The following is a 27547-nucleotide window of genomic DNA, read 5'->3' on the forward strand; positions in this document are numbered from 1 at the left end:
AGATCAGGTTTGAATGCAGAGTGCAGCCTGGAAGATAATGACTGCTTAATTCAGACAGTCTTTTCATCACCACCCCCTTTTCAGAAGATAATGACTGCATCTAATGCAAATATATCTGTGCGACATCTGATGAAAGTCCTGAAATGCAATAACTAAGACTTTGAAAATAATGGGTTTATTGACTGGAAGCCAGTGAAGCTCTTTCAGATGTAAATGGATGATTGAGATTTGGGCAACTTCAGAATAAACCTGACTGCTGCATTTTGCACAGTCTGAAACTGATTAAGTAGATAAGCAGGTAGACCCGGATAAAGAGAATGAGTGTAGTCCAATTTTGAGATTATGGGAACATATTCCAGTGCCTTTTTGTGCCCTTAGTGTGGAAAAACATGACCATACTATGGCAGAGATAAGATGGCTGAACGAAAGAGTGTTGTCAAATGTAACTCCTAAATTACTTGCCACCAATATGGGTGGGGGAGGCGGTTCTAGTTCCTCTGGCCACCAGTCGTTGGGCCAAGAAGGGGAAGAGCCAGCAAACATTAGGAAGTTCTTAATCATCCAGTTAACCACCTCTAACAGGCAACGCTTGAACTGACCCACCTCCTCATCCAGTCCTTGCTTCTCAAAAGAGAAGACAAGCTCAGTGTCCTTGGGCACAATATATGGTATAGTAATCATGTACAGATTAAATAATGCATGGTACACCAAATAGCTCTGAGGGTCACCATTCTTCTTTGCTCTTGGTGCTGAGAGAATTGGCTCCAAATACACTGCTTGTTCTCTGTTAAAGCTCAAGGTTGACCCTCCAATCCCCAGATCTGCTAATCTGGATATTAATAACTGGTGGTAGATAGTGTCAAAAACCACTGTTAAATCCAACAGGATAAGGGCGGCCATCTGATCTTGAGCAACACTAAGGGGTCCATTAGGATGGCAGGCGAATCGCCACTGCTGGGCTGGCGGTAGCCACCGCTGGGCCGGCGGGGCGATCCGCCAGTCATCCATGCCTGATTGAACCCCGCCATATTAATATGGCTGGGGGGTCCAGGGTGGATGGAAAGACCGTCTGCCGCTTTTCCGCAGGTCGACTCGTCGACCAGGCGGAAAAGGGGCATAATACGGTGGTGGTGTCTGCAAGACACCACCATCCATTTTATGATGAAGGCGGTTCTTGCTTTTGGGGGCCCGTTGCAGGCCCCCAGGGTGTTGGGTGGGTCGGGGTGCTCATGGGAGGTACCTATGGTACACCCCTGTGTTTGCATTCACCAGGTGGCAGGCACCGCGCGGTGCATGCAAATTCACAACATGCATTTTTTACATTGCGGTGGGTGCTGCTACAGCACTGCCCGCCGCAATGTAAAAAATGCGGGATGCGCCCACCAGTGTGGCAGGTGCATCCTAATTTCAATGGCGGGACTGCCCCAAGATCGCCGGTCGGTCCCGTGCTCCGTTGCGTGGTGGGCGGACATATCCGCCCACCATTGTAATAGGCCCCTAAGTTCGATCTCCTCAGCTATCTCCAAAGAGCAGTTTCGGTACTATGTTTGGAGCAAAAACCCAATTGCGAAGGATGGCATAAATTATTTCTCTCTAAATAAGCACTTAATTGGCAATTAATTATTTTTTACAGGACTTTTGCTGCTACTGGGAGTATTAAAATGGGGCAGAATATTTCCAGTTTAGTTGGATCTCCAGCTGGCTTTTCAACAAAGGAATAACCGCTGCCTGATTCCAGTATTTAGGAACCGATCCATCAGTAAGAGAAGAGATGAAAACATGATTTAGAGCGGGATTAATTAATTCAATAGTATGAGATAGAAAACTCGGAGGACATGGGTCCAAAAGAAAGCCGGAAGTGCAACGAAGAATCGTCATCTGGGACTTCCTAAGGAAATCTGATGAAATCTGGAAAGAGCGCCATTAATGTTAGGTGTATGATCATCATTCCTATGGAGTAACAGCCCATTGAGGTGATAAATGAGCCCTGAACGCTTTATATTTTTTCTACGAAAAATGCAGCTAACTGATAAAACAGTTACTTGGAAGCAGGAATTCTACTGCAGCAGGCATGAAAGTAAAAAAACTGTTTTACAATTGTATACATTTCATGTAAAGACTTACATCCTTTCCTGATATTCTCTGCAAAGTTTTCAGTTTGTGCCAACTCGATTTTTCTACAGCATACTTTTAAGGCAAATCTATAAAAAAATTAATCTTCCTGACTATATCTTACACAACAGCAATGTTCTAATGGTAGGCTGCGCTTTTTTGTCTTGAACCAGGTCAGGGTAAAACGTAGGAGCATATGTAATTCTATGAGAAGACTTAATGAAACACAGAGGAGCAACCTGGATAGCCACATCACTAAACCAATTGAAAACTGGCAGCCACGATTCCTATGGATGGGCCGCAAGTGCAGAACAAGAATCGTTCAACGCAAAATAAAAAGCGTGCCTTTTACTCAGTTTTCATTCCTAGTCCTACCCTGTAAACTAGTTGTTTTACTAGACATCTGAAAATTAAAGGAAATCAGGCAATGGCCACACCAGATAACTAGGATCCAGTGCTCTGCTACAATCAGATCAAGATTAGAAACACCAAGTCAATAGTATAACCCGCCTTATGCATTGGGGGAGGTGATAAACTGTTGCAAATTCACGGCTGATGGAGTCTCTACGAAACAACCCGCTGACACATACTTCACGATTTCAAAGTGTATATTAAAGTCCTCTAAGTTTGCAAATTTGCATATTTCTTGCAAAAAGGCATCAGCACATACCCTATGAAGTGCATAAACTCCGTACCGGGGCATGGGGGGGATATATAAGTGCACCCAAGCAGGAGATGTTGTGAGGAAATTACTCTTTTTGCATGTTCCCCCCACATTTTTGTACTGCTGCTGCTAATTTTTAAACTCTGAGAGCAAACTGAGGCCTGCTGACAAGACCTCCGTGCCAGTGTTCTTAACCCTTACAAAGTGTATGCAGCCACGGCCGGTAGTAGGTGTAACTGCAGGGCGGTGACGTGGGGAGGGTAGGGGCAGGGTGGGGGGTAGTAATGTATGGATTAGGGACTTTAACAGGTAAGTAAACATATAAATAAATAAAAAGAATTTTGTTGCGCGCACTGCATCACATTTGGTGATCCTGTCAGTATCAATTGCATCTGCCCCCTGTTTGAGACTTAACCATGAACACGAGGAGCAGATAAGTGGGCAGCCAGTGCCCTCTACGTTCAATTTTGGAGATTTGCACTCAAATTGACCCAGAGTAATCAACTTTGAGAAGGCATAGGAAACCCTGTTTAAGCTAGGCCTCTACCAGGCAGCGTGGCTGGCACCGGCTGTGGTCAGAACATAGACGGGAGCGGACAAGTTTGCCTTTGACACGCCTTCGGCTTGCTAGTGGCAAACCTGCTGCACACATCCACACAGAAGACCTGAATATAAAGGGAGCCCAAAGCCTCTAGTCAGCGACTAGACCATCAGCCTTTAACGCACACTCTCTCTGACACTTATAACAGGGACAGGGGAGCGTGCTGAGCAAGGTCAACAACTTTTATGAATAAAGTGCATAGTGCCTTAGCATTTATATCACCAAAACGTTGCCGATAAAAATGATTTTGTGTTGCCAAATGAATGGTTTCCTGAACAGTCCTCCTGCAGCCCATGCCAATAGCACAACTGTCTCCCATAACATTTTTCAAGAGAGCACAACAACAAGAAAAAATCCCCACAATCTGCAGGTCACAGTCTTGAGACTTCTATTGGTCCATTAAGGTATGTGGACAGGAGGCCACCTTAGAAACTATAACAGGCCCCTTTTGATGCTAAGACAGCTTAGCTAGAGGCAAGAAGGGTGTGGTTGGACAATAGCGATGGACTAAATCTTTTCATGCTAGTGAATTCTGAATATTGAATCACTGTTACAATGCTACAATTCTTTTTAATATACTGTTTTACTAAATATTTTCACTGCCACTGTTTTTTTCATTTTCATAGTTACAAAGAGGCACAATTTGTGCACTAGAATAGGGTATTATTTTTAACAAAATCATAAAACAAATACACAGTATGCGTTCTTAGAGTGTTTTTATTCATGGGGAAGGCCAGGTCGGAAGTTAATAACAACAAATAATTCAGTTTAGAGTCACAGGGCTGACTAGTTCCCAGAACACACCATCCTTACATAATTCTTAAATGGTTCATGGGCTAGTCACCTGTGTTTCCTGACTCCACCTCCTAGGTTGGCATTGAGACTCTAATTACAGAGGGTTTAAAAAAATTCAAACTCCTGGACATATTTAAATGGAATTACAAAAAGGCATCAGTGCTTCCCAGCAGCAGGGCCAAACTTTGCATAATCTTGAATGACACACAAAAGACTTTACCAATATTACTAATAGCAGAGACTTCTGTTGTAGTATTTGTTAAGGAATCCCCCTTGTGAGAAATTGAGATGTTGGTTGAGGGGGGTGAATCCCTACTCAGGCAACAGCCTCAATCCTTGCCAGGGTGAACCACAAAAAGTCACCTAATTAATTTGTGCACAAAAGCTTAAATTAGAGGCAATGAGTAAAGTATTAATGCAGCAATAAAGTGAAAATACAAAAAACTCACACTAATTTAGAAAAATTGGTTAAAAAACAACAAAAATCCAATCAGTAGAACCAGAGTTCTGAATGTAAAAAAATGTAAGGGGAAAATAGCACCTAAAAGGCCAAAGCGCCAACCGCTGACATCTAGTCATGCAAGACTGAGGCAAAGTCAATGGTGATGACCAACAACGATAGAGTACTGGTCGGATACATGAAGTGGATTAGTCTTGGTCTCCGCTTATCTGTGGGCGTCAAAGAAAGTTTAAAGAAAAATGTCTGAGAAGGTAAAGTTCAGAGGGCAAGGTCGCAGTGGGGGTGTGCAGTCAAAATATTGAAAATAAAATATCGACCTACACTAATATCGAGTTGGTAATACCGAAGGGACAGAATATCGATGTTAAGAATATCGATGGATAGAATATCGACCCTAAGGTAAGTAATATTGATTTTTTTATATCGATGTCAGTAATATCGAAGTTAGTAATATCGATATCAAATATATCGATGTTACTAATATCGATATTTATAATATTGTTATGTATTTTATTATGTATTTATTTTGTATATATTATATATTTTTTGTATTGTACTGGTTTTAAAATATATGTATACAATTTATATATGTTAATAATGTTTTTTTAGGTAAATTTTGTGTTTTAGTACTGTAGCGGGTTGTGGGTTTATAGGGGAATAGGGTGGGAAGTAATTTAATTATAGTAAATTAGTTCATATTTGTTAGGAATTATTAAATAATTTTAAATATTTTGCTTTTAAGCTCTGTATAGGGTTGTGGGTTTATAGGGGAATAAGGTGGAAAGCAATTTAATTATAGTAAATTAATTAATAATTTTTAGGAATTAATAAATATTTAAATATACATTTTGCATTTTAGTTCAGTAGCAGGTTGTGGGTTTACAAGGGAATAGGGTGGGAAGTCTTTTAATTTTAATTCAGTAATAATTTATTTTCATTTATTGGTATTGATAATTATTTTATTGTTAATTAATTATTAACTGGTTAATTTTTAATAATTGATAATTATTTTTTATTAACTGATTATTTGATAAATATCTTAAGTGTATTAATTTTTTATTGGAGTGTGTTGTGAGTTTTTAGGTGAATAGTGTCGGAAGTAATTCAAATCTTATTAAGTAATTATTAAATTTATTGTTGGGAATAGATAATTATTTATTGTTCATTAGTTATTAATTGGTAATTATTTTAGTAAAGAATATTTTTTGGTTATGAAAATTAATGTATTGTTGACTAAAAATTAATTGGTAATTAAATTTTATTGATTCATATGTTTAAATATTTTGGTAATAAGTAATTAATAATTGGTAATTATTTTTTAATAAATATTTTGGGTATAGAAAATATTTAATTGTCCAATATTTATTAATTGGTAATTACTTTTTAATAATTAATATGTTTTTGTATTGAACATTATGTTATTGTTCAATATTTATTATTTGGTACTTTATTTTCAATATATATTATTTATTTGTATTTATTATTAATTTATTGTTAGTTCATTCATCATTGTTAATTATGTTTTAATAATTATTTATTGGTATCGGTAAATAATTTAAAGTTATTTAATAATGAAATTATTAATGATTTAAAAAATATATTTTAATTATAAGTATGTTTTTTAACATCTACGCTATCCACCCCTTTCCCTACTGCTGCACTCTCTGGAGTTGGAATAGTAATTTTTACCCCTACGCTATCCAACACTTTCCCTACTGTTTTACTCTCTGGAGTTGGAATAGTAACTTTCTACCCCTACGCTAACCAACACTTTCCCTACTTTTCCACTCTCTGGAGTTGGAATAGTAATTTTTACGCATTCACTATCCCACATTTTCCCCACTATTCCACTTTCTGGAGTTGAAATAGTAACTTTTTACCTCTACGCTATCCAACACTTTCCCTACTGTTCTAATCTATGGAGTCGAAATAGTAATTTTTACCCTTACGCTATCCAACACTTTCCCTACTGTTACACTCTCTGGAGTGGAAATAGTAATTTTTACCCCTACACTATCCAACACTTTCCCTACTGTTGCACTCACTGGAGTGGGAATAGTAATATTTACCCCTACGCTATCCAACACTTTCCCTACTGTTACACTCTCTGGAGAGGGAATAGTCATTTTTACCCCTACGCTATTCAACACTTTCTCTACTGATCTACTATCTGGAGTTCGAATAGTAATTTTTACCCCTAAGCTATCCAACACTTTCCCTACTGTTGCACTCTCTAGAGTGGGAATAGTTATTTTTACCCCTACGCTATCCAACACTTTCCCTACTGATGCACTCTTTGGAGCTGGAATAGTAATTTTGACCCCTATGCTATCCAACACTTTCCCTACTTTTGCACTCTCTGGAGTGGGAATAGTAATTTATACCCCTACGCTATCCAACACTTTCCCTACTGTTGCACTTCCTGGAGTGGGAATAGTAAATTTAACCCCTACGCTATCCAACATTTTCCTTACTGTTGTTTTTTTGGTAGTTGGAATAGTAGTTTTATTCCCTCTGCTTTTTAATATTTTCGGTATTTTTTTTTAGCTAATGTAGTATATCAATAATTTTAAAAATATTAACAGTAATTTTAATTTGTTTAATTTGTTACACATATTACATTTTTATTTATGTGATTGGTATATGTGTATAGATGTATTTGTAATTTATAATTTTTTTTATAATTCATAAGTTATTACAATAATTATTTAAGCTGAATAATAAGTACGTTTATATTTATATATATGTTATGTAGTTGATTCCGATTCAGTAAAATCTCCTATGAATCGCCGTACGGAGCACTTACCTTCATTCGTCCCCGTACGTACGATGAAGTACGATCCAAACCCAAAGCAGATCTCCATACGAATCATACAAAAGACCATACGACTTAGGATACGTACAAATCGCATTTGGAACACGCAGTACGCGACGTCCATACGGATTGAAGCAGCTTTTTCCGATCTAGCAAGTACGATTTGTTACAACAACACTCTGTACGACTCCTTTTCTACGGGAGTTGAAAATATCCGTAAAAGCTAATTTTGACTCTAACCACATACGAAACGGACCCCCCCCGGGTACGCGAGTACACACCATGATTGCAGGGGCACGGTGCGTAGGGGTACGGTGCATCGGAGTACGGTGCATAGGGGTACGATACGTTGGGGTACGGTGCATCAAAGTATGGTGCATAGGTGTTCGGTGCGTAGGGGTACAGAGCATAGGGGTATGGTGCGTACCCCATTGATTGCAGGGGTACGGTGCGTATGTAAATGTGTTGCTATCCGTACGAATTGCTCATACGACATTTACCGTACAGATTGCGTTCTCAGTCCCCGGTCGTACTTGTCGGGTCGTAGCATGTTTACGATTCGTACAGTTCACCGTGAGGGTCTGTATTGTATGGATTTTCCCTTGGTTTTCGTACGGTTTGCAAAGATTCAGACGTATTTTTTTCCTACGGATCGTACTAAGCGATTCGGGCGGATTTGTACGATTCGTACGGAAACGGCTAAGAATTTGATTTATTGTACAGATTAGTTTCCCGAATCGGAATCGACCCCTATATGTATATGTTTTAATGTTTTATTAAATAATATATATTATTTATTAATTTTAAACATTATACCATTTTTTTACTATGTTTATTTTCATTATAAGTATTACCTACTTTATTCTACATTATTTTTTTTAACTAAAAAATAATATTTTTAATAACAGTATTTTTGACATCGATATTTTTTTCCCCGATATTTTTGTACTTACAATGTTGTAGATAGGATGTCGATATTCTTGACATCAATATTCTTGCTCCTATATTTTTATATGCCAATTTTTTGACCTTCGATATTTTGTCAGTGATCCAGCAGAGGGTATCTGAGGAAGAAGCGTTGTTGTCATGGATCCACTAGACAAAGTCATGGTGAAGATTTCTAAGCCTGGACTTAGATTCTTTTACGTAAGTTAAAAATCTCCAATGGGAAAAAGCTGCAGGCTTTAGCCAACAAGGCCTCCACCACCACTTCCTAGGTTCCAGGATCGGAGGGGCATCGCTTGGAGGCTCAGGACTCACCCAGGCTGGGCCTAGGTGAAGGTTCACGATTTAATTTGTGAGCCTATTCTGTCCCTTAGGTTCCTGTCAGGAAGTCAGTCTACTAGCCCTTGGAGTCACTCTTGAAGTCCTGGGTGCAAGCAGGAAAGGAGGTCTCATGCAGCAGGACAGTTCTGTAAGGGAACTGAGCAGGGTTCAACCAGCAGGGAAGCCCTCTTGGTGCTTCAGGGCTGTCCTGTGAAGTACACAGCAGCCACAGGCAGCAGGGCATTCCTTCCAAAGGTCCAGAAGTTAACTGAAGAGTGGGTCTGAGGGTTCTATTTTCATACCTGCTGCCAGCTTTGAAGTGGAAGAAACTTCTGGAGATTCCACCCCCCCCCTGCCCGCCCACAGAAGTGTTTGGAATTTCCTGCCTCCCTACCCTGGTTCCAATTTGTCTACAGTCACAATAGGCTAAAGTGTAGTTCTTTGTGTGTTAGCTGAGGCAGTGTCTTTTAAGTGCACTTCGGGTTGTGCACAACTCTGCAACCCCATCCTGACTTGAGTGGCCCATCCTTTCAACACCCAACACTATTGTTTGGCAGTCTGGGAGGAATACACAAAGGCCAACAGCCAATTATACTTAGTCTAAAGTTTAAAACTGCATACAAGCTGCAATGGAAGGCATGAGATATGTTTTAAGGGACTACTTAAGTGGATGGCACAATAGTGCTGCAGGCCCACTAGTAGCATTTAGTTTACCGTCTTGGTATATTGTATACCACTTTAGTAGGGACTTATAAAAAAGGTAAATATGCCAATCAGGTTTAAGCCAATATTGCCATATTTTAGGGAGTGAGCACAAGTAATTTCGCACTGGGTAGCAGTGGTTAAGTGCACAGAGTTCTAAAGCCAACAAAAACAAAATCAGCAAAACAGGAGTGGGAAGACATAAGGTTTGGGAGACACCCTAAAACTAACAGGTCCAATGCCTCTCTGCTGTGGGTTTGCCAGGCCCTTGACTAGTAAAAGTATTCACATTTTGATTTTGAATCTCATTTTTTAATTTGTTTTACTATGGCAGTAACATTTATTATAAGAGCAAGGGAACAATTAACACAACATCTATGGGGCTTCCCTGGCCTGTGGCTGGGGAGTAAGAGAAAGTAATGTTTGTCAAAAATGCACATGCTGCACAGCCCTTTAAAATATTTTATCATGGGTGGAGTTTGATCTTGCAAATGCAAACACGAAGCACTTTCATAAATACAAAGCTGCAGCTACACCTGTGGAATATAAACCACATCATTACCTAGATATCCAATTAGGATATCAGGAACATTAAGAGGCCCATTAGGATGGTGGGCGGACTTCTGTCCGCACGCCACCCTTCGGCGGTCCCGCACCGACGAGTAGGATATCACCGCCACCGTACTAAGAAACCAAGCAGGATGGGACAAAGATTCCTTTCTAGATGTGATTTTCTATCTTAATGAGGCCAAACTTCAGGTACCTCAATATCCATTAAAGCCAGAAGCTAAGTGCAATATAAAAGACATTTTAGACCACTTAGCGTATCAAGGCATAATAGAGCCTTGTCATTCAATTATGAATACTCCCCTTGTTCTGGTGTTTAAGCCAAACAGTTCTTCTGAATAGTTTTAGATTATAAAAATGTAAATACAAACACATGGACACATATTGTGTCTAGCGTTTATAGTACTGGACTGCTGACAAACTTAGGGAAAAACACAAAACAATATTGGGCATACAGTGGGAGCAAAGCTCTAATAACAACCATCTTCGATTCCCAGCAGGCTCCCCGTGGTGCAGCGATGACAGGCTGCACCTCTAGGCGCACTCTTTGTGCTACAGCGAAAACCATCTGAAACACTTTCTCTGCTCCTCGAGGCCTATTCCACTGTGAATGGAACTCTTAGCGCCAGACTTTGTGAAGGTAACATTTTCAGCTGGACTAACCTTTTCCCTTTATCCGGCCTGCCCTCCATCATGGTTGACTTGAACCTGTGACTTCCCCCGGTCTATCACAACCAGATGACCGCGAGTGGCGCTTTGTGATTTTAGGTGCTATATCTACTAGACTTTAAAATTGCATAGCTCTAGTTCTAATGATTGGATTTTCATTTTCCATTAACAATGGATCTCATTCTGTTTATTAAAATGAATTCTATATTTCTAAACTACTGTTTGCATGCTGTATAAATACTTTACTCATTGCCTCTAAGTTAAGCCTGGTATCTTTGTACAAAGCTACCAGAGGGTTAAGCACAGGTTAAGTTAGTGAATTTTGTAGTTCACCCTGACAGGGATTGTGGTTGTTGTTCGAGTGTATCTTCCAGCCCGCCAACCGATATCTACATTATTACAGGGGCTAGCTAGAAAAATGATTCAAGGACTCATTTGAATAGTTATTTAAAATCCAACGTAATGGTCAAGTCAGATTTTATATAACTGTTTTGGAAATTACATTTTAAGGAATTTGTCAATTTCTGCCTATAAACTAAAAGCTTTCCTGACAGTATCCAGCTGTAACCTAACCCCTGATGGCTCCCCTGTGGTGATATGTGTTGTGCTCTCACAGAGTGCACAAAGGGCCCTGTGAATGGGGACAGGGACTCCTCCCTTGACAGGATAGTTTGGGTGGGTGTGACCAACCCCTGCGTGAGCTTCAAATGATATCTACCTTGTCATTGGCAAATAAGGCTCACCCCTACGCCTGCTTCCACTTTGTCTCCCTAGTCAGGCTGGCACAAAACCTGTGGGAGGAGAGGAACTGACCAGAACTGGTTTAGGGGCTCGACAAAGGCTTGTCCTTCATCCAAAGGCTGGCACTGGGCATAAACATGGACCCATCAGATCTGTCCTCAGACCACCCACGGATCTCTGAAAATCAGAAGGACTGCCCTGATGTCTGATACCTGAAGGAAGAGTAAATCTGCTTGCCTTGAGTTCAGGACACCAGAGCTGACTTCAAGAGGAAGTTGCCTGACCTTCTGTTTGAGCTAGAGGGACACAACAGACTTCCATAGACTCGTTCCCAGAAACTGCCCAGCAGTACCAAATGGAGTTGCCATGGACCTTTATTCTGCCATATTTCGAAGTGAGTCCTAACCCTCAAATGGTGCCACCCAGGTCCTGGACTCCTGGCTGGAGTTAGAGTGCACTCCTCCTATCCACAATGCAAAAGCTGGGGATTTGAAACATTTTGCCAACTGCCTAGAGAATCAATGGAACCAGGATCTCAGTCAAAGCTGAAGTTGTTGACGTCAAATCGCTAGACAGACTCAGCTTGCTGGTTTGCCCTGCTGAAGATGAGCTGACTTGCAGAAAAGTTTCCACATCTGAACGTAGAGTGCTTCATCAGCGCCGATACCAAGCAACAGCCTATCAACAGTGAGGCCTTCCTAGACATAAACTCTAAACTTCACCTGCTCAGAGCCTTACTATCTTTGTTGACGACCCCACCAGGACTTTGCACTTCAGCAACCCACCGTCGTTAAGTCCCACTTCAGATCCAGCTTTCAACTTGCCCCACGACGGCTCATTTATGGCTACTTTTCCACTATAGAAGTTTCTATGTCGGAAGGTACACTTCTCAACGGAGCAAACGTAGGGCTACATGTATGAAGCCTTTTTGAGTTTGCAAATGGGGCGATTTGCAGAATCGGCCAATTTGCAAACACAACAAAAGCTTGTCACATGAATCAAACCAAATTTGCCATTGGGTTATGTGTTACTGAATCGCAAATTGGGTTTTGCGATTCGGTATTAGGAAGGGGCGTTTTAAGGGTGTCCCTTTCTAATACTGAATCGCATCGGCATGTGTAAATGTTTTGTGTCCGAAATGCAGTCACAAAGCATTCGCATTTTACCACCTACTTCAAGTAGGTGGTAACCCATTCACAAATGGGAAGGACTCCCTACTGTACCCCTTCCCCTTTGTGAATGTTTGTAAAAGCTTTTTTTAAGACCAGGCAGTGGTCCGATGGACCACTGCCTGCTATTAAAAAAGGAAAGGAAAACTTTTCATTCTTTTTTTGTAAAGCATCCTATTTCCCTTTTAGAAAAACGGGCTGCTTTACAAAAAAAAAGATTGTTTTATTTAAAAGCAATCATAGTCATGGTGGTCTGCTGACCTCAGCAGGCCACCATTCCTGTGATTTTTAGGTTGAGCCTAGCCCGCACATGCGCTGCACTAGAAAATCGACCTCTTGGAATCACTCCAGCTTTTAGACAAGCTTGTGCGTGTGGTGCTCACACGCTATTGGCCTTTGTGTCTGGCTGCAGCACGCAATTGGCCAAAGTCGTGTGGATGTCCCAGCTTTTCCTGAAATGTTTACTCCCAGAGCGTTTTGCTCTCGGGAGCCCGCAGGGGCACGCAGGGGCAATCTGTTTTGTTTCAGGTTTCCTTGAGCTTTCATTACATGGCTGGTGCCCTCCACCTAGGCAAAAGACACACCCACCACATTTGTGCTTGGATCGGCTCTCGCTCAGCATATGGCTTAAGTTTACGAGCACACACTTCATTTCTTTGTTTGCGGCTTGTTTTTTAAATGTGAACATAATAGCTCATTATAGCCCATGTCCTTCTTAATTGTCTGTAAGCACGCTTTTGTGAGAGCCATAGGAGGTAATTTTTTTTATTATGCTGGCAATGTTGTCTGGTACAGAAGCAGTGTAACATTCAAATTGTGGATTTTTTCTCTTTTGCTGACTTTTTTTAAATTCATGCAAATATTATGAAATAAATATGCCACCTAGTGGAGAATTATTGCACATCCTAATATTCTATAAAGCAAGGTGAATGTGCCATTAAAATCGCTTCAGCTGATCTTTGTTTATTATGCCTTCAAATACTACCTTCTTTAAAAACCAAAGTAAAATTTATAAAGATGAGCATTTAACAGGAAGGCTGGTATCACATCTTCCAAAGTATCCAGAGACTTCTGTCTAAATGAATTGACATCTCCAAAAATAGGAGTGTTCCTGCTCGGAATAAGGCCTTTACTTAAGGTGTGTGACCGTACTTAATAACATATAAGATCTTCCAGTTGAACAGAGCTAGTCTCAAGAAAAATAATCCCCTTGCTCCATTGTTCCCTTGTTCCAGCTTAACTAAGACACCAAAAGCTTGTTCAAATAATAATATTAACTCTAAAAACCACTGATTACTTGCAGGTGTGTCTTCAGCAGCATTCTGTCAGGAGAGCAACCAGTCCTGCGTTAGATAGTTGCCCTTCTTTGTACTGGACCATGAACGAGGTATTGAGAAACTGCTCCTGGTCTTCAGTATATGGTAACCTTCTGCATTAACCACACACTAGGAGCAATAGGGGGATAAAAATGGTCAGGCCAGCCCCCACTCAACGCATTACAAAACAACAATAGGCCTGATCATCAATAGTTACACCAGAATCTGTGTATCCAACACTAGAGGGGTCACCTTAAACGTTTATAACTCCCTCCCAGACTTATCTGAGTTGCTGTATTGTGGTGTATCTTAATTAAAACACTATACCATCATAGATCCACCCAAGTATAAATGAAAAAGTGTGGAACAGAGAGAAAGCACCTTACGGTAACAACACCAAGGGGACCGCCGGCTGGTACTCGTCAGCAGGTCCACTTATCAACATCGGTTACTTTCTCTCTGAGAGAAAAGAAAAGAAATATGTGTGTGTGTTATTAACAAAATCTCAAACCCGCTACCGGACACGTCAAGTTGGTGACCGAACGTGTCCGGTAGCGGTGATAGGTCCTGTGGGCGGTCACTGCGGGGAAACGCAATCTATTGAGGCGTGGTCACCCCTTTTGATGGTTGCAGGTATGTAGTATGGACGCAACCAGATGGTTTGATGTGAACCTCCCATGAAGTATTGATTTGGAACCCCAGAAGCCCTGACGAAGTTGCCCGACTAGGGAGTCCCTGTTTGACATGAAGAGTGATATTTGCTAGCTAAAGCCCATATTGCCATCTTTGGTGTTTATTACCACCGGAATCTCACAAGTGCTTTTGTGTCTACATATTGTTTTTTTAACATAATTGCCAGACATTTAAGCATTTTGCTTCTGCCACTTGTTTTTGCAAAAGGCTTTCCTCACATTGATCGCCTACTTTTTTGGTATTCACGAGGCTATATATTGATTAGTTATAGGAATAAATCTTTCCTTTTTTTGACTCTGTTCTTGGGAAGACGTGGCTTAGATGGGATTTCATAATTACCTTGGAGTTACCTTTCGCATCGACTGATCAGATCATTAATATTGATTTGGCCTTGATTTTTGTGCCCTTTGGAATTCACAGTTTGCATTCTTTTGGACTTCTCTCATTGCCTACTGGCCTATTTATACGTAGAGCCCTGACGACGTTCCTTCTTGGAATGAAGCGCGTTGGCTGTGTGCCGTTCTTATAAAAAGGTTACTATAATAAAGAAAGTAATTTTATTGGACTAAATGAACTTGTCTCTAATTTCAACGAGTGCACCTTCCACCTTTCGATGAACACTTTCTTCAGAACTGGCTGCACACTGGATTAGATCAATTTCAGGATCCCAATGCCCCGAAAAGACCCTGAAATCTGCATTTCCTTCTTCTAACTGTTCTTCACGCCAAATGCATAGACCTCTGCAATTGCAGGTTTACTGCAGTAGCTCACAAACAAACTTTTGCTACATTTGTTATGCCTGCCTTCTCAGAGCTCTTCCAGCAGAACCATTAGGAACCTACTTATAAACAGACTTTTTTTGCTTGATTGTTCTGTTCCTGTGCTGTTTTGTTTAGCACCATCCTTCTATGTATTAACCATGTCATTCTCGCATGTCCTGCATTCGTTCCATTTACCTTATTTCTGCTAAAAAATGAAGGTAAGCCCCAGCCAACATTTCCTGCCCTCGCAGTTCAAACCAAACTCTACCCCGGAGCTTCCAATGCACTGCCTCCCCAGGATGCTCTGAACAAATTAACACAAGCTACTTACCTCACGGTTCGATTTCACCACTCTAATCGGCCACACAGGCATGCCAGGAAAAAGTCCCTAGAAGGAAAACAAGCATTGGCATAGCCAATAGGTCTTGCCTTTGGGACCTTATATCTGTTTAGGTATCCAGCACTTTATCCTTGGTGCAACAACATAAAGTGCTGCATGGCTAAACACTTATAAGATCCCAAAGGCGAGACCTATTGGCTATGCCAATGCTTGTTGCTATTCATAGGGGGTCGCAAATTGCAATCTACCTCATTCAAATTAAGGGGGTAGGTCGGTTTGTGGCCCACTATGAATCAGTATATGATACTCATAGAGTTTCATACATTGAAAATTTACCTAATTGCGATTCTCAGAAAATTGCAATTTCCAATTTTGATACATGTGGCCATTGTCCCTATATCCAACCCATGATCCATCAAGCACAGATTTACTTGACCCAATCTAGGGTAACCAAATACCCGCAGTTGGCGCTCTGTGCTTTTTGGCACTATTTTTATTTCAAACTTTAAAAGTTCATAACTTTGGTTCTACTTTTTGGATGTTTTTCATTTGGGTGAAATTGTATTTATTAAAATGTTCTCTATTGTTTTTAATTGGTTTGGGATTTCCTCTGTGTGGTGTTTTCACCTAATTACTGTTTGCATACTACATACATGTCAATTTAAGCCTGACTGCTTGTGTCAAGCTAAGAGAGGGTTAAGTAAATTTTTATTTAGTGACTGTAGTGGTTCAACTGACAAGAATTGTGGTTATTATTTGATGTTGGTTCTCACCCCCTCAACTAATGGTTCAATCTCTTTACGATGTCAACTATTCATTGAGGAATATGCAAGTTTATGCTAAAGAAGTAAAATCAACCCGAATAGAAATGCAGCCTAACTGACTGAATATCAATGCCACACAGATATTGCATTCTATCTCATCGGAGAACTGATTGCCAAGCCAACTGGACCTTGTGTTTACGCAAACTTATTCCTCCTTGATTGATACGGTGTTTCAATGAACAAAAAGTTTTTAAACTGTAGCCCTTGTCCTGAGCATTCATTTGGAACAAGAAGCTGTGCTTCCTGTTGAAAAGTGGGAAGTAACTCAACCAATAAGACACCATCACGCAAACTGTAATACAATGCAGTTGCCCCTTATTAAAGCTGCTGAATATGGGCCTTCATCTGTGAAACCAACAATCTCACAATTCTCCGATACCTCTGGTGTCAATTCATGAAGCACTTTAAGTGTAAAAAGCTACTCTGTCACTGATGCCACATTCCTCTTCGATATCAACTTCTCCAACCTTCAATCACATCTTGGCCTTCATCATCATCAACAGCTGGTGAGTACAAGTATCACTGAACTTACCATTTCACACACCCACCTTTTCTATTTCCAAGCTGGATTTGAAAAACACACATCGTCTTTGTCTGTGCATTTCCTTTTTTAAAGCTGCAAGTTTGAAAGTTTCTATTTGATTAATTTTGATACAAAGTCAGTAAAAACAAAAAGAAGGACAAGTCAGTAAAAACAAAAAGAAGGACAATCAGAAACGGTTTGTGTCTGTCTGTGTAGCCGTTTGAAGTCAGGTTTTGCTTTTAATCCCCTTTTGTGGATTAACTATACATTTTTGCTACAAGCCTAACAATCTAATTAGGTACAAAGCATTTTGCCAAAGCTTTTTCCTACATTGATGTGCATAGACAAATATATTCATTGGACTTGCATCACTATCACTGAAGGTACGACGTACTCCTGGCATTTTTCTGCTTCTATACCCCATTGCATTTGATATATTTCATATCTTAATTTATTTCAGTGTACAATACTCATTTATAAATGCATTTAGTAATGCTATCACAAGCATATCATACAACATTTGCTTCATGTAACATCACTCAACGTGAGGCCTGCCCTTTTCAAAATAATGAGAAAAGTGTATTTAACTTCAGTACAGATTATTAGAGGCAGAGAGCAAATCTTTAAATTCCGAGATTGAGCGAGAAGAAACTGTAAACTCAACCGCCATAAACCGCCATCTGTCCCTGCTTCACCCTATTGGAGGAGGTAAGGACCGCTGTCCGCATTGTATTTTAAGAGGCCCAGTGAAGGGTAAAACCAAATTTTCTTCATTTGCTTTAATAAACTGCCGGTCCCTACCGAAGCACGCGGTGGAAATCCACCTACTGCTAGAGGAGCGAGACCTAGATGTCCTTTTTTTGACCGAGACGTGGCTAAATGAGGTATCTGACCCTGACATAGCTCGGGCCCTCCCAGCTAGCTACTCAATTTGTAGGCATGACCGCCAAACGGGTCGAGGAGGAGGAGTGGGTATTATTTTTAAGAACACATTTCTGTGTAGAATATCTATGAGTCCACTCTCGGAATGTGAGAGTTTAGGATTCTCCATCTCCTTCTCCCCCACCTGTACCTTTTCTGGGTTTCTTGTCTATAAGCCTCCGGGAGCACATAATAGCTTCTGCAACAATCTCCTTGACGAGATTACCCTTGCCACCAGCAGTACCATTTTTCCATCTTGGGTGACTTTAACATCTAATTGGATAACTCTGAGGCTTCCTCATCGCAATATTCATTGGACATACTAGGGGTAGTCCAACTGAAACAAATCGTCTCAGGACCCACGCACGTAGCAGGGCATCTAATCAACCATTTCTTTACTAATCTTGGTAACATCAGTTGCGACCAGCCTGTGTTCGTTCCTTGGTTGGATCATGCCTTGCTGTCATTTGTCTGGGCCCCACCCGTTCAAAATCACACATTTAGCCTATCCAACAAGCTGAACCGGATATGGTCAAAGTTATGTCTGGAGGACTGGGAGATCGCCCTTAAGAGGTCTCCCTTAGTCCTTCATGACAACCCTGTCATCGCCAACGCGGCCTTCAACAAGTGGCTAGATATAACCCTAGATTCCACTTTGCCCAAGAAAGAAGTGTGTCATGGGACAAGCCCTAATAAAAAGCCTTGGTACTCTGGGGAATGAAAGGGTCTCAAACAATGCTGCAAACGGGCTGAAAGGAAATGGAGAAAAGATTTCTCAGCTGTCAGTAAAAATGAGATGTGCGCTTAGAACGTACAAGAACTAACTAAAAATGGCACAATCTATTTATTTTCAGGAAAAAATCTCGGATGCAGCCAATATGCCCAGGGAAATCTTTAAAATATTCCAATCTTTGACCTCCACTCTCGGGCCTTTAATGTAGCCCCTGATCCCCAGAAAAGATGTGATGGCCTTGCCTCCTTCTTTGCCTCCAAGGTGACTAACATCAACGCTGGCTTTTTGCCAGTAGACCAGGCCCCCGACCTAACGGAGATTGAGGATACTGTCCCCCCGGATATTGCCTCAGATCTCCCTGGAATTATAGATTCCTTCCCATTGCTCGATCTTGCCACTGTGGAAAGTCTTCTGGGCAACCTCAAATCGGGTTCCCCTTTGGATGCTGCGCCGCCTTTGGCTCTTAAACAGGTGTCGGGGACGGTGTGCCCCACCATAATGCATGTTATAAATGCCTCTCTGAAGTCAGGGATGGTGCCCCCTACGTGGAAGTTGGCTAAAGTCAAGGCCCTCTTAAAAAAACCTAACTTGGACCCAGATGACCTAGACAACTATAGGCCCATTTCGCTGCTGCCTGGGCTCAGCAAAATGGCAAAAAAACATGGTACTTTCTGCGCATGTAGAAACCATAGGAGGTCTCCATCCCACCCAGACGGGATTTAGAGCGAAACAGGGGATGGAAACTGCGGTGGTGGAAGTGGCCAGGAGCATTGTGGATCCCGGAGGCTGCGCTGCGGTGGTCCCATTGGACCTCAGCGCAGCCTTCGATACAATCATCCCCTCCTGTTACACCGCCTTTGCCGGGCGGGAGTCTCCGGAATGGCCCTCAAATGGCTCCAGTCATTTCTCTCGGAGAGATTCTTCTCCGTCTTTGAGGATGAGGTTTCATCAGAACAACTCCCACTGCATCACGGCGTTCACCAGGGATCCTCACTTAGCCCTACTATGTTTAACATCTACATGAGTCCACTTGCTGAGGTGGTGCTTCCCTGGGGAATTCAGCTTGTCACCTACGCCGATGAGACGCAGTTGGTCATCTCCCTTGCCAGGGATGATGCCATAGACCAGGTGATTAACAACCTGTCCCCATGTCTTACTAAGGTCTTAGATTGGTTGACGCCTCATTCCTGAAGCTAAATCGATCCAAAACCGACATTATGTTGCTGGGCTACAAAGCTCCCATCAATTTGGACCCGTGGCGGCCTTACTGCCTGGGTCCACCTCCTACCCCAAAGTACCAAATTAAGAGCCTCGGGTCTTACTTGACTCCACCTTGGGATTTCAAGTTCAGGCCAAAAAAGTGGCAGCAACCTGCTATGGCCTTCTTAGGGTCCCCAGGAAGGTTTTGGCTCTTCTGCCATTTGAGGCCAGACGTGTTCTGGTTCAGTCGCTGATTCTTTCGCGGCTGGACTATGCAAATGCCGTCTATCTTGGGGCCCCGGCAGGCTTCATCCAAATATTGCAATCGGTGCAGAATTGCGCAGCACGGTTACTCATGAATGTCCCCAGACGCAGCTCGGCGAAGGCATCACCTCGGTCTCTTCACTGGCTGCCGATACAGGAAAGGATCCTGTTCAAAACCATGTGCATGGCTCATAAGTCCATCTCAAATTTAGGCCCCACCATTCTTCGCCCCCTGTTCTGTCGACATCATTCTCTTAGTTCTTTGCGATCTAACCAGCGTAATCTGCTGGCAGTGCCAAGGGGGAAGCGGACATGCATGGGCGGCCGCCAACTTTCTCTACAAGCAGCCAAATTTTGGAACTCACTCCCGATAACATCAGGCTTGAAACTAATCATCTGGCCTTCAGGAAGCTACTGAAAACATTCCTGTTCCACTGAGTGTCTTCTCCCTGTTCTCTGGTCTTACAGCGCTGGGATGCCTCAGGGTAGCCATGCGCTATAGAAGAGTGTACTCAAGACTCATTGCATATTGGTAATGAGCAAGGAAGAAAATGAGTGTGAACTCAGAGAGGGAATTTGTCTTCAATGTTGACTAAAAGATGAAGATGTGTAAATGCCCAAACCTTTCAGGAAACAAAATAGCCAGATCTTGAATATCAAATTAAGGTTGAGCTTAAAGAGTCATTTGCAATTTGCCAAGAATTTTCTCAGCTATTTCTTTATCTACTAAAGGGTTGGTATATGGGTTGGTATATGTGAAATCTTTGATTAATAGCGGACACGCAGGCTGTTTTATGGATAGTTCCAGGAAAGTACGTAGAATACAGTGCTCATAAAAGTATGATCAAATTGGAAATTGATAGTACACCACTAACATTTGGAAATATTACCTTAGACACTCAACCAGTAGTGTTATCATCTGCTGGGGGCATGTAGACTCTGAAGTTTTTTTTTAAATTGATGTCATCACAGTGAAATAAAACGCAAAAGTTATTTCAGGCATAGATCTGGTTAGACGTTTCCCTAGTAGGCCTAGGTGGAATTAAAATACTTTCCATCTCCACCTGGACTTAGTTAAGAAAATGCTTCAAAGTATTAACTGGTCAGTGTTTAAAATGAGAGAAAATGGTGAAATCATATTTCTGATGACGTAACCAGAAAAGTAACTTTGTAAACATTTATTTTGAATTGCCTGAGCAGGAACTTGTTTAACATTGGTTATGGAACTCACAACATCTGTAGAGTTAGAGAGCCTAGGCCGGGAGAGTTAACAACTCTGGCTCAGAGAACACTGATCTGCCTCTGAGCCAGGAAATGCCAATGGATATTAACTGCTGACCATTTAGCAGGATAAGTCATCTGGGAGTGGAAATGAGCAGTTTGCAGAACAAAAAGCAGCTTTAGCATTACGTCTTTTAACATGGAGCTGCTAAGGAGGCCTTCTGCAAGTCATTACAGTTGTTCCCCAGTAGAACAAGTAGGAAAAGACAGTTATGCCACTCAGTGTGCCTTTGTCATTTGTTTGCTTGAGGATAATTTCACTTATTGTAATTTTTTTTATTTTAATTTGTTAATTTTATTTTATTGTAGGTTCTTAAATTAAAATGTGTTGCTAGTTAAAAAAATTGAATGTTAATACCAAAAAAAATAGTATTTTTTTATTGTAAATTATTTTTTCCTGTTTTGCCTAGGTCGTTCCATCATCCATCCAACAAAGGCGCACAGCTGCACAACAGCAATTCAGATTTTTAGGTTTATAATTCGATTTCCTCCTGGGACACACTGGCTATGGAGCACTTTAGACTCTAGCAACATTCATTTGTGTAATGATGATGATTATTATTGTTCCATTCCCCCTAGACCACAGTGCCTGCCTTAGGTGCCCACTAACCATTATTTATTAAAAGATTGCTATTCCATTTACCCATTTAGTTTCCTGAGTGCCACTGGTGTTTCCTTTAGAATACATGAACATAAAGGAAAGAGCTCTATAATTCTGTATATTATATGCTATATTCTGATAGGGAATTATGGTATGTGGTGTAGTTTGACTTTAAAGTGGTAACCTAAGATAACAAAACACCCACACTTTTATTGTCTTTGTCTGTACTAATTCAAACTGCAAACAATGCCACGTTTCACACTAAGGGCCGATTACGATCTCGCTAGGAAGGCCTACAGACGGGTTCCGGAACTAGCAAATCCGATTCAGAGCCTACGTGTCTGACTGAATCGTCCCCTGTTCCGAACGACCAAGTACAATGAGAAGATCTTGTCTATGTCGACCGTTTGTTTCTGAGGTCTGACTAGTTTGCACCTGAATCGTGCAGTGCAATGGAGGCAGCTTCCGAACGAACCAGCTGTATCGACTTAATTTTGCTTACATTAAACAACTGTGGGAAAAAGACTTTGGGGGGCTGTAACAGGCCCCCTTCACCCGGGCCCTCCTAATCTGTCCTGAGAGGGTACCCATGGGTACCCCCTCTCCATACATGCACATTGTGGCAGGCACCATGGGGTGCACACCACAGCGTGTACGCTTGTCCCCACTCACCCCTTTTTGCTATGGGAGCCTGTGTACGCATTTGTTATACAGGATCCCACAAAGTTCAATGGGAGTCCAAGCGAACCGAGTCCATCACCATACAGGTGCATCGGAATTGGTCGTTCGGAGTCGTGGAGCACAGTTTGCTAGGAAAGCCCTCTGGATCCGAGTCGTATGGAGGGCTTTCCTAGCGAGACTGTAATCGGTCCCCAAATGTTTTTTGCTTGTTTGCTTTTAGGCGCACAAGACAAGAGAAGAGCTATCACCTGTAGTACCAAACAGAAGGCCTGCACAGTCAGACGTCAGTCCTCCAATCACTTCCGCTTGGGATGCTTATTGCAATTGCCAACTGAGAGCTATAAGATGGCCCCCAAATGAAGATGCTTTCAAGAAAGTGGTCGGTGAGAAGAAGCAGCTTCCCACCAGTGGCATGTCACCCCAAATCTTTTTTGGACTACCACGCCGTGTGACTGCTGCAACGGCCTCCAGGGAGCAAGCTGAGAGCAGCACTTCTACATCAACAGCACCACCCCAAAATAGGCCATGTCTGTCAGTAAGGCAGCCACTGCAATCATGTTGACGTTGATGAGTAATGACGTTGAATTGAATTTGCCCCTTTCACAAAGGAAATATAGAAAAGTGGACAGCAGCTGAAGGCAGCAATTTTACATTTTCATGACGTTGGAGCGGAACAGGAGGTTGAGCTTCCTTCAGGGCAAGAACCTCCTCATTAGAATCATTAGCAGCCAGATCTCCAGCAAGGCGAAAGAAAGGTACTACTCCACCATCTTCTCCATGCACCATTTCTGATGGTGATGATGAAAGGGACATGGAGTGGACCCCGGCAGAGTCCAGGAGACAACAGGAGAAGCAAGGAAAAAAAAAGTTCCTGAAAGACTTAGACTTATGGAAGGGGATTTATGAAAGAGGATGATAATATAAGGCATTGTAAAAGGTTACACAAAGGAGTCTGGCATTGCTATACAACTTGCTCTGAGGGATGCAACATATGTAGCAACACCAGCTCCCATGTTTTCAAAGCCCCAACTGAAACCTGCACCAACCCCTACCTCAGGAGAAGCAGAGAGGCACGTCAAACTACCTCCAGTTTTTCTTCAGGTATTGGTGTGGCACAGCAAAAATTTACTTCTCCCCGGTTTCAGACTTTTTTGCAGTCAGCTAAGATGGGGTGCACATTTGATCACAAATGTTCATTGAGGAAAGCCTGGTACATGGCATATAATGGTGGCCATGTTCGCCATGGAGAAATCACATATGGTTGTAAACATCTTGGACAAATTTAACCACAAAGTGAATGAATAGCTGCAAACCGTAGGTCTCAGAATTGGATTTGTTGCCACGGATAATGGCAGTAACATAGTCAAGGGCATGTTAAATGGAAGCCAATTTAGGGTCCTGTTTTTGTCCCATTGCATCAACCTGGTGGTGTAAGACTTTCTCTAAAAAGAAATCATAGTCCTCAACATACTGATGAACAACTCTAGAAGAATCTGTACTCATTTCAGCTATTCTTTTCAAACCCCGAAGCAATTGTGGCTTATTCAGCATAATAATAGAGCACCAGTTAAAGCCCTGATACATAAGGTGCCAACACATTGGAACAAGATATATCACATGTTACAGCTGGCCTTTAAGCAGTAAAACCTGATCAAGGGCTATTTTATTCATAGAGGACGAGATACAGTTGGGAAAGCTATGACCATGGATGCAGAAAAATGGGGCCAAGTCAAATGCCTGACACAGATGATACTCCCTTTTGAGGTTTTCACACAGGAAGTTAGTAAGAACGACAGTAAGATGGGCCGAGCTATCCTATTGTTGCATCTTCTACAAGGCCAGGTAAAGAAGGTGTCTGAAAGGTTTGACCCGCAGGTGTGAATGAAAACACAGAAGTGCAGGCCTTGTCTAGGAGATTAATCCTTAACTTGGCTTGTAATACTGCTGCAACATGACATCATTGCATTGAAAGAGTACTCTGTGCCACACTACTTGATCTATGGTACATAAAACCTCTGACCGCTTTCATTCCTTTTCCTGAAGGGGATGTTGTAAAATAAAAAGGAGGATTGTAGAGCAAGCCATAGACATGGAAGAAGAATGGCTGGAACTTAGAGTCCCACTACACAGACCTGGGGTGCTACATTCAACTTCCAGAGAGGGCAATCTTGTCTCGCAGCAGCCAACAACACCATCATTCAGAACACCAGCAACAACAGCAACAGAAGTACCGGACCCAACCTCTGCATTCTATTGGTTTCAATGAGCATGGCTTGAGTCCGGTGCAGAAGCAATGGCAAAACAAATGGAGAAAGTGGCAGCAACAATGACCATCAACAGAATGCTCCAGGAGTATCTGGATGATCCAAAAGAGGTCTATGTGGATCAAAATCTAATGTGGCCTAACAGCTAGGGTGGTCAACCTTCGAGCTGGGGAACAAGCTTTGAGTCTCTGCAGAGACGCCCAACATTCTGTGTTTCTTAGCAAATCATTTAATCTCCCGTGCTCATGTTAAGAGGTCTGATACCTTTGGGTCTAGTTTGTGCTATATAAAACTCCACAAAAAAAACAGGGGAAATGCGCCAATGGCTAGAGCTCAGCAAGCTGGCAATGAAATATCTGGCTTATCCTGTAGCCAGTGTGTCTGCTGAGCATGTGTTCAGTGCAGCTGGTACGGTTGTTACAGTGAGAAGGACCAGTATCTCACCTCAAAATGTGGAGAGATTGACTATGATCAAAATGAACCAACATTTCATACCACACAATTACACTGTTCCTAAAATACCAGAGGAGAAGGAGGATGATTAGTCAGAATCAAGTGTGTTATCTGGTCAACTTCTGGGTGAACCATCTGAGATTGAGGATGAACTCTACTTCTCAGACTAAGTATGCCAGTGCCTCAATAGAACTTTTTAATTATTTTATGTTTACATCTGTCTTTGCAAAGAAAAAAAAGTGGCTAGTGGGACATTATTATTTTTGTGTCAGATTTATGCTGCCCCGCCATATATTAGTCACATATATTGCTGGATTGCAGTTGGACCAGTGTGCATTGAAGAAGCATCGACAATTCCTTCATGACATTGGAGATAAAGCCTGCCCCAGCATGCCTACTGCCTATTCCTTTTTGCATCACTTAGCACTAGCACGTCTGCCCCAGAATATCATTGATTTTCAACAGTACCAATACCAAATTCCAATGTGTTGTCTCTGTCAAAGATGAATACCTAATACCTAAACTACCTGTGCTTGGATTGGAATAGGTAACTACGCGCCAGATGTACGACAAGAATTAGCATGCGCAAATGGGTTTGCGACCCATTTGCGCATGCTAATTCTGATAGGGCCATGTAGAAACACTATTTTGCGAGTTGAAATAATTTATGACTCGCAAAATAGTGTTTGCGACTCGCTATTTTGAAGGGTCATTCCCTTCCTAATTGCGGGTCACAAGCCATGTACCAATGTTTTGCAAATATGATTGAGGTCACAAAACACTCGCAAACTACCACCCTCTTCAAGAGGGTGGTAATGCAGTAGCAAATGGAAAGGGGTTGGGGACCCCTTCCCCTTTGTGACTGGCCTTGAAATATTTTTTAAGGGCAGGCAGTGGTCCAAGGGACCACTACCTGTCCTTAAAAAATCAAACAAAAATGTTTCATTTTTTTTTTATTTAAATGAAGCCCGTTTTCATATCAGGAAAACGGGCTGCATTTAAAAAAAACTGCTTTATTGACAAGCAGTCCCATACATGACGGTCTGCTGATCCCAGCAGGTCACCATCCTTGGAAGGGCCAGCCATTCCCAATCGGGTCGCAAATTGCGAGTAGCTCATTAATATTCATGAGCCTCGCATTTTGCTACCCCATTGGGAATCGCAATCAGTGTCTCTGACACTGTTGTACATTTCAAATTGTAGCTCGCATTTCAGCACAAGTTCCGAGTTGCAATTTGGAATGGTCGTACATCTGGCCCCACAACTATTGCAGCGGTGAGTGAGTGATTGTGTGAATTATGACAATTGATGATTCGTCAGATGGCAGCAGACAGTGAGGGAGGGTGTTAAACTGTAATGTGGAACTTGCTTGAGATGATTGATTTTCAATGTTTGGGGCCTGACTGATGGGGGATAATTGTTTTCCTGGTGGTGAATGGCCTTATAAACTTTCTTTGGGTAAAATTATTGACCTGTATGGTCCACTCCTATGATAATACCATTTTTTTCATTATCTAGAATGGCTGCCACAGACAATTGTTTGATTTACAAGACAATCACATTCCATTATGTTGCTTGCATCAAAGGGGAGATAGACTAGTTACCACTGTGCTTGGATTGGGAAAGGTAACCATTGCACCAATGAGTGACCTAATTATCGAGTGACTGTGATTGGTGATCGTTGATTCATGTGGTGTCTGACAGTAATGGCTGAGTAATGGCTGATCATTTTTTTCCCTGGAAGTGATTGGTCCTTTCACACTTAGCCAGATTTACTTGCAGGGGCCTCTCTCTTTTTCTGGTTCTTCATAGACCAGAACAGTCACTTTAGTTTTCAAACAAAAGCCTATGCAAAATACTGCAATTATGTTCCTCTACTTGTTCTTCAACAGCAGTACACTACACCTCTATCTTGCTTGGGTTGTGAGGACTGGTACGGAGTTACTTGGAGTCTGGAGGAGGATGAAACAACTCAGGGTGGGAGCTGTAGGAGTACTTCATCAACAGCTAGAAGCCAGAAGTTATCAACTTCAGTTCAAAGGTACATCAAGGGTACTCAACCATGAGGAATGGAGAGAGGTGCGTTCATTTGTGAAATGCTGCTGGGTGTATGTGTGTTGGACTTCTGGCA

The sequence above is a fragment of the Lissotriton vulgaris genome, chromosome 2_1, assembly GCF_964263255.1.
Source record: "Lissotriton vulgaris chromosome 2_1, aLisVul1.2, whole genome shotgun sequence".
NCBI lineage: Eukaryota > Metazoa > Chordata > Amphibia > Caudata > Salamandridae > Lissotriton > Lissotriton vulgaris.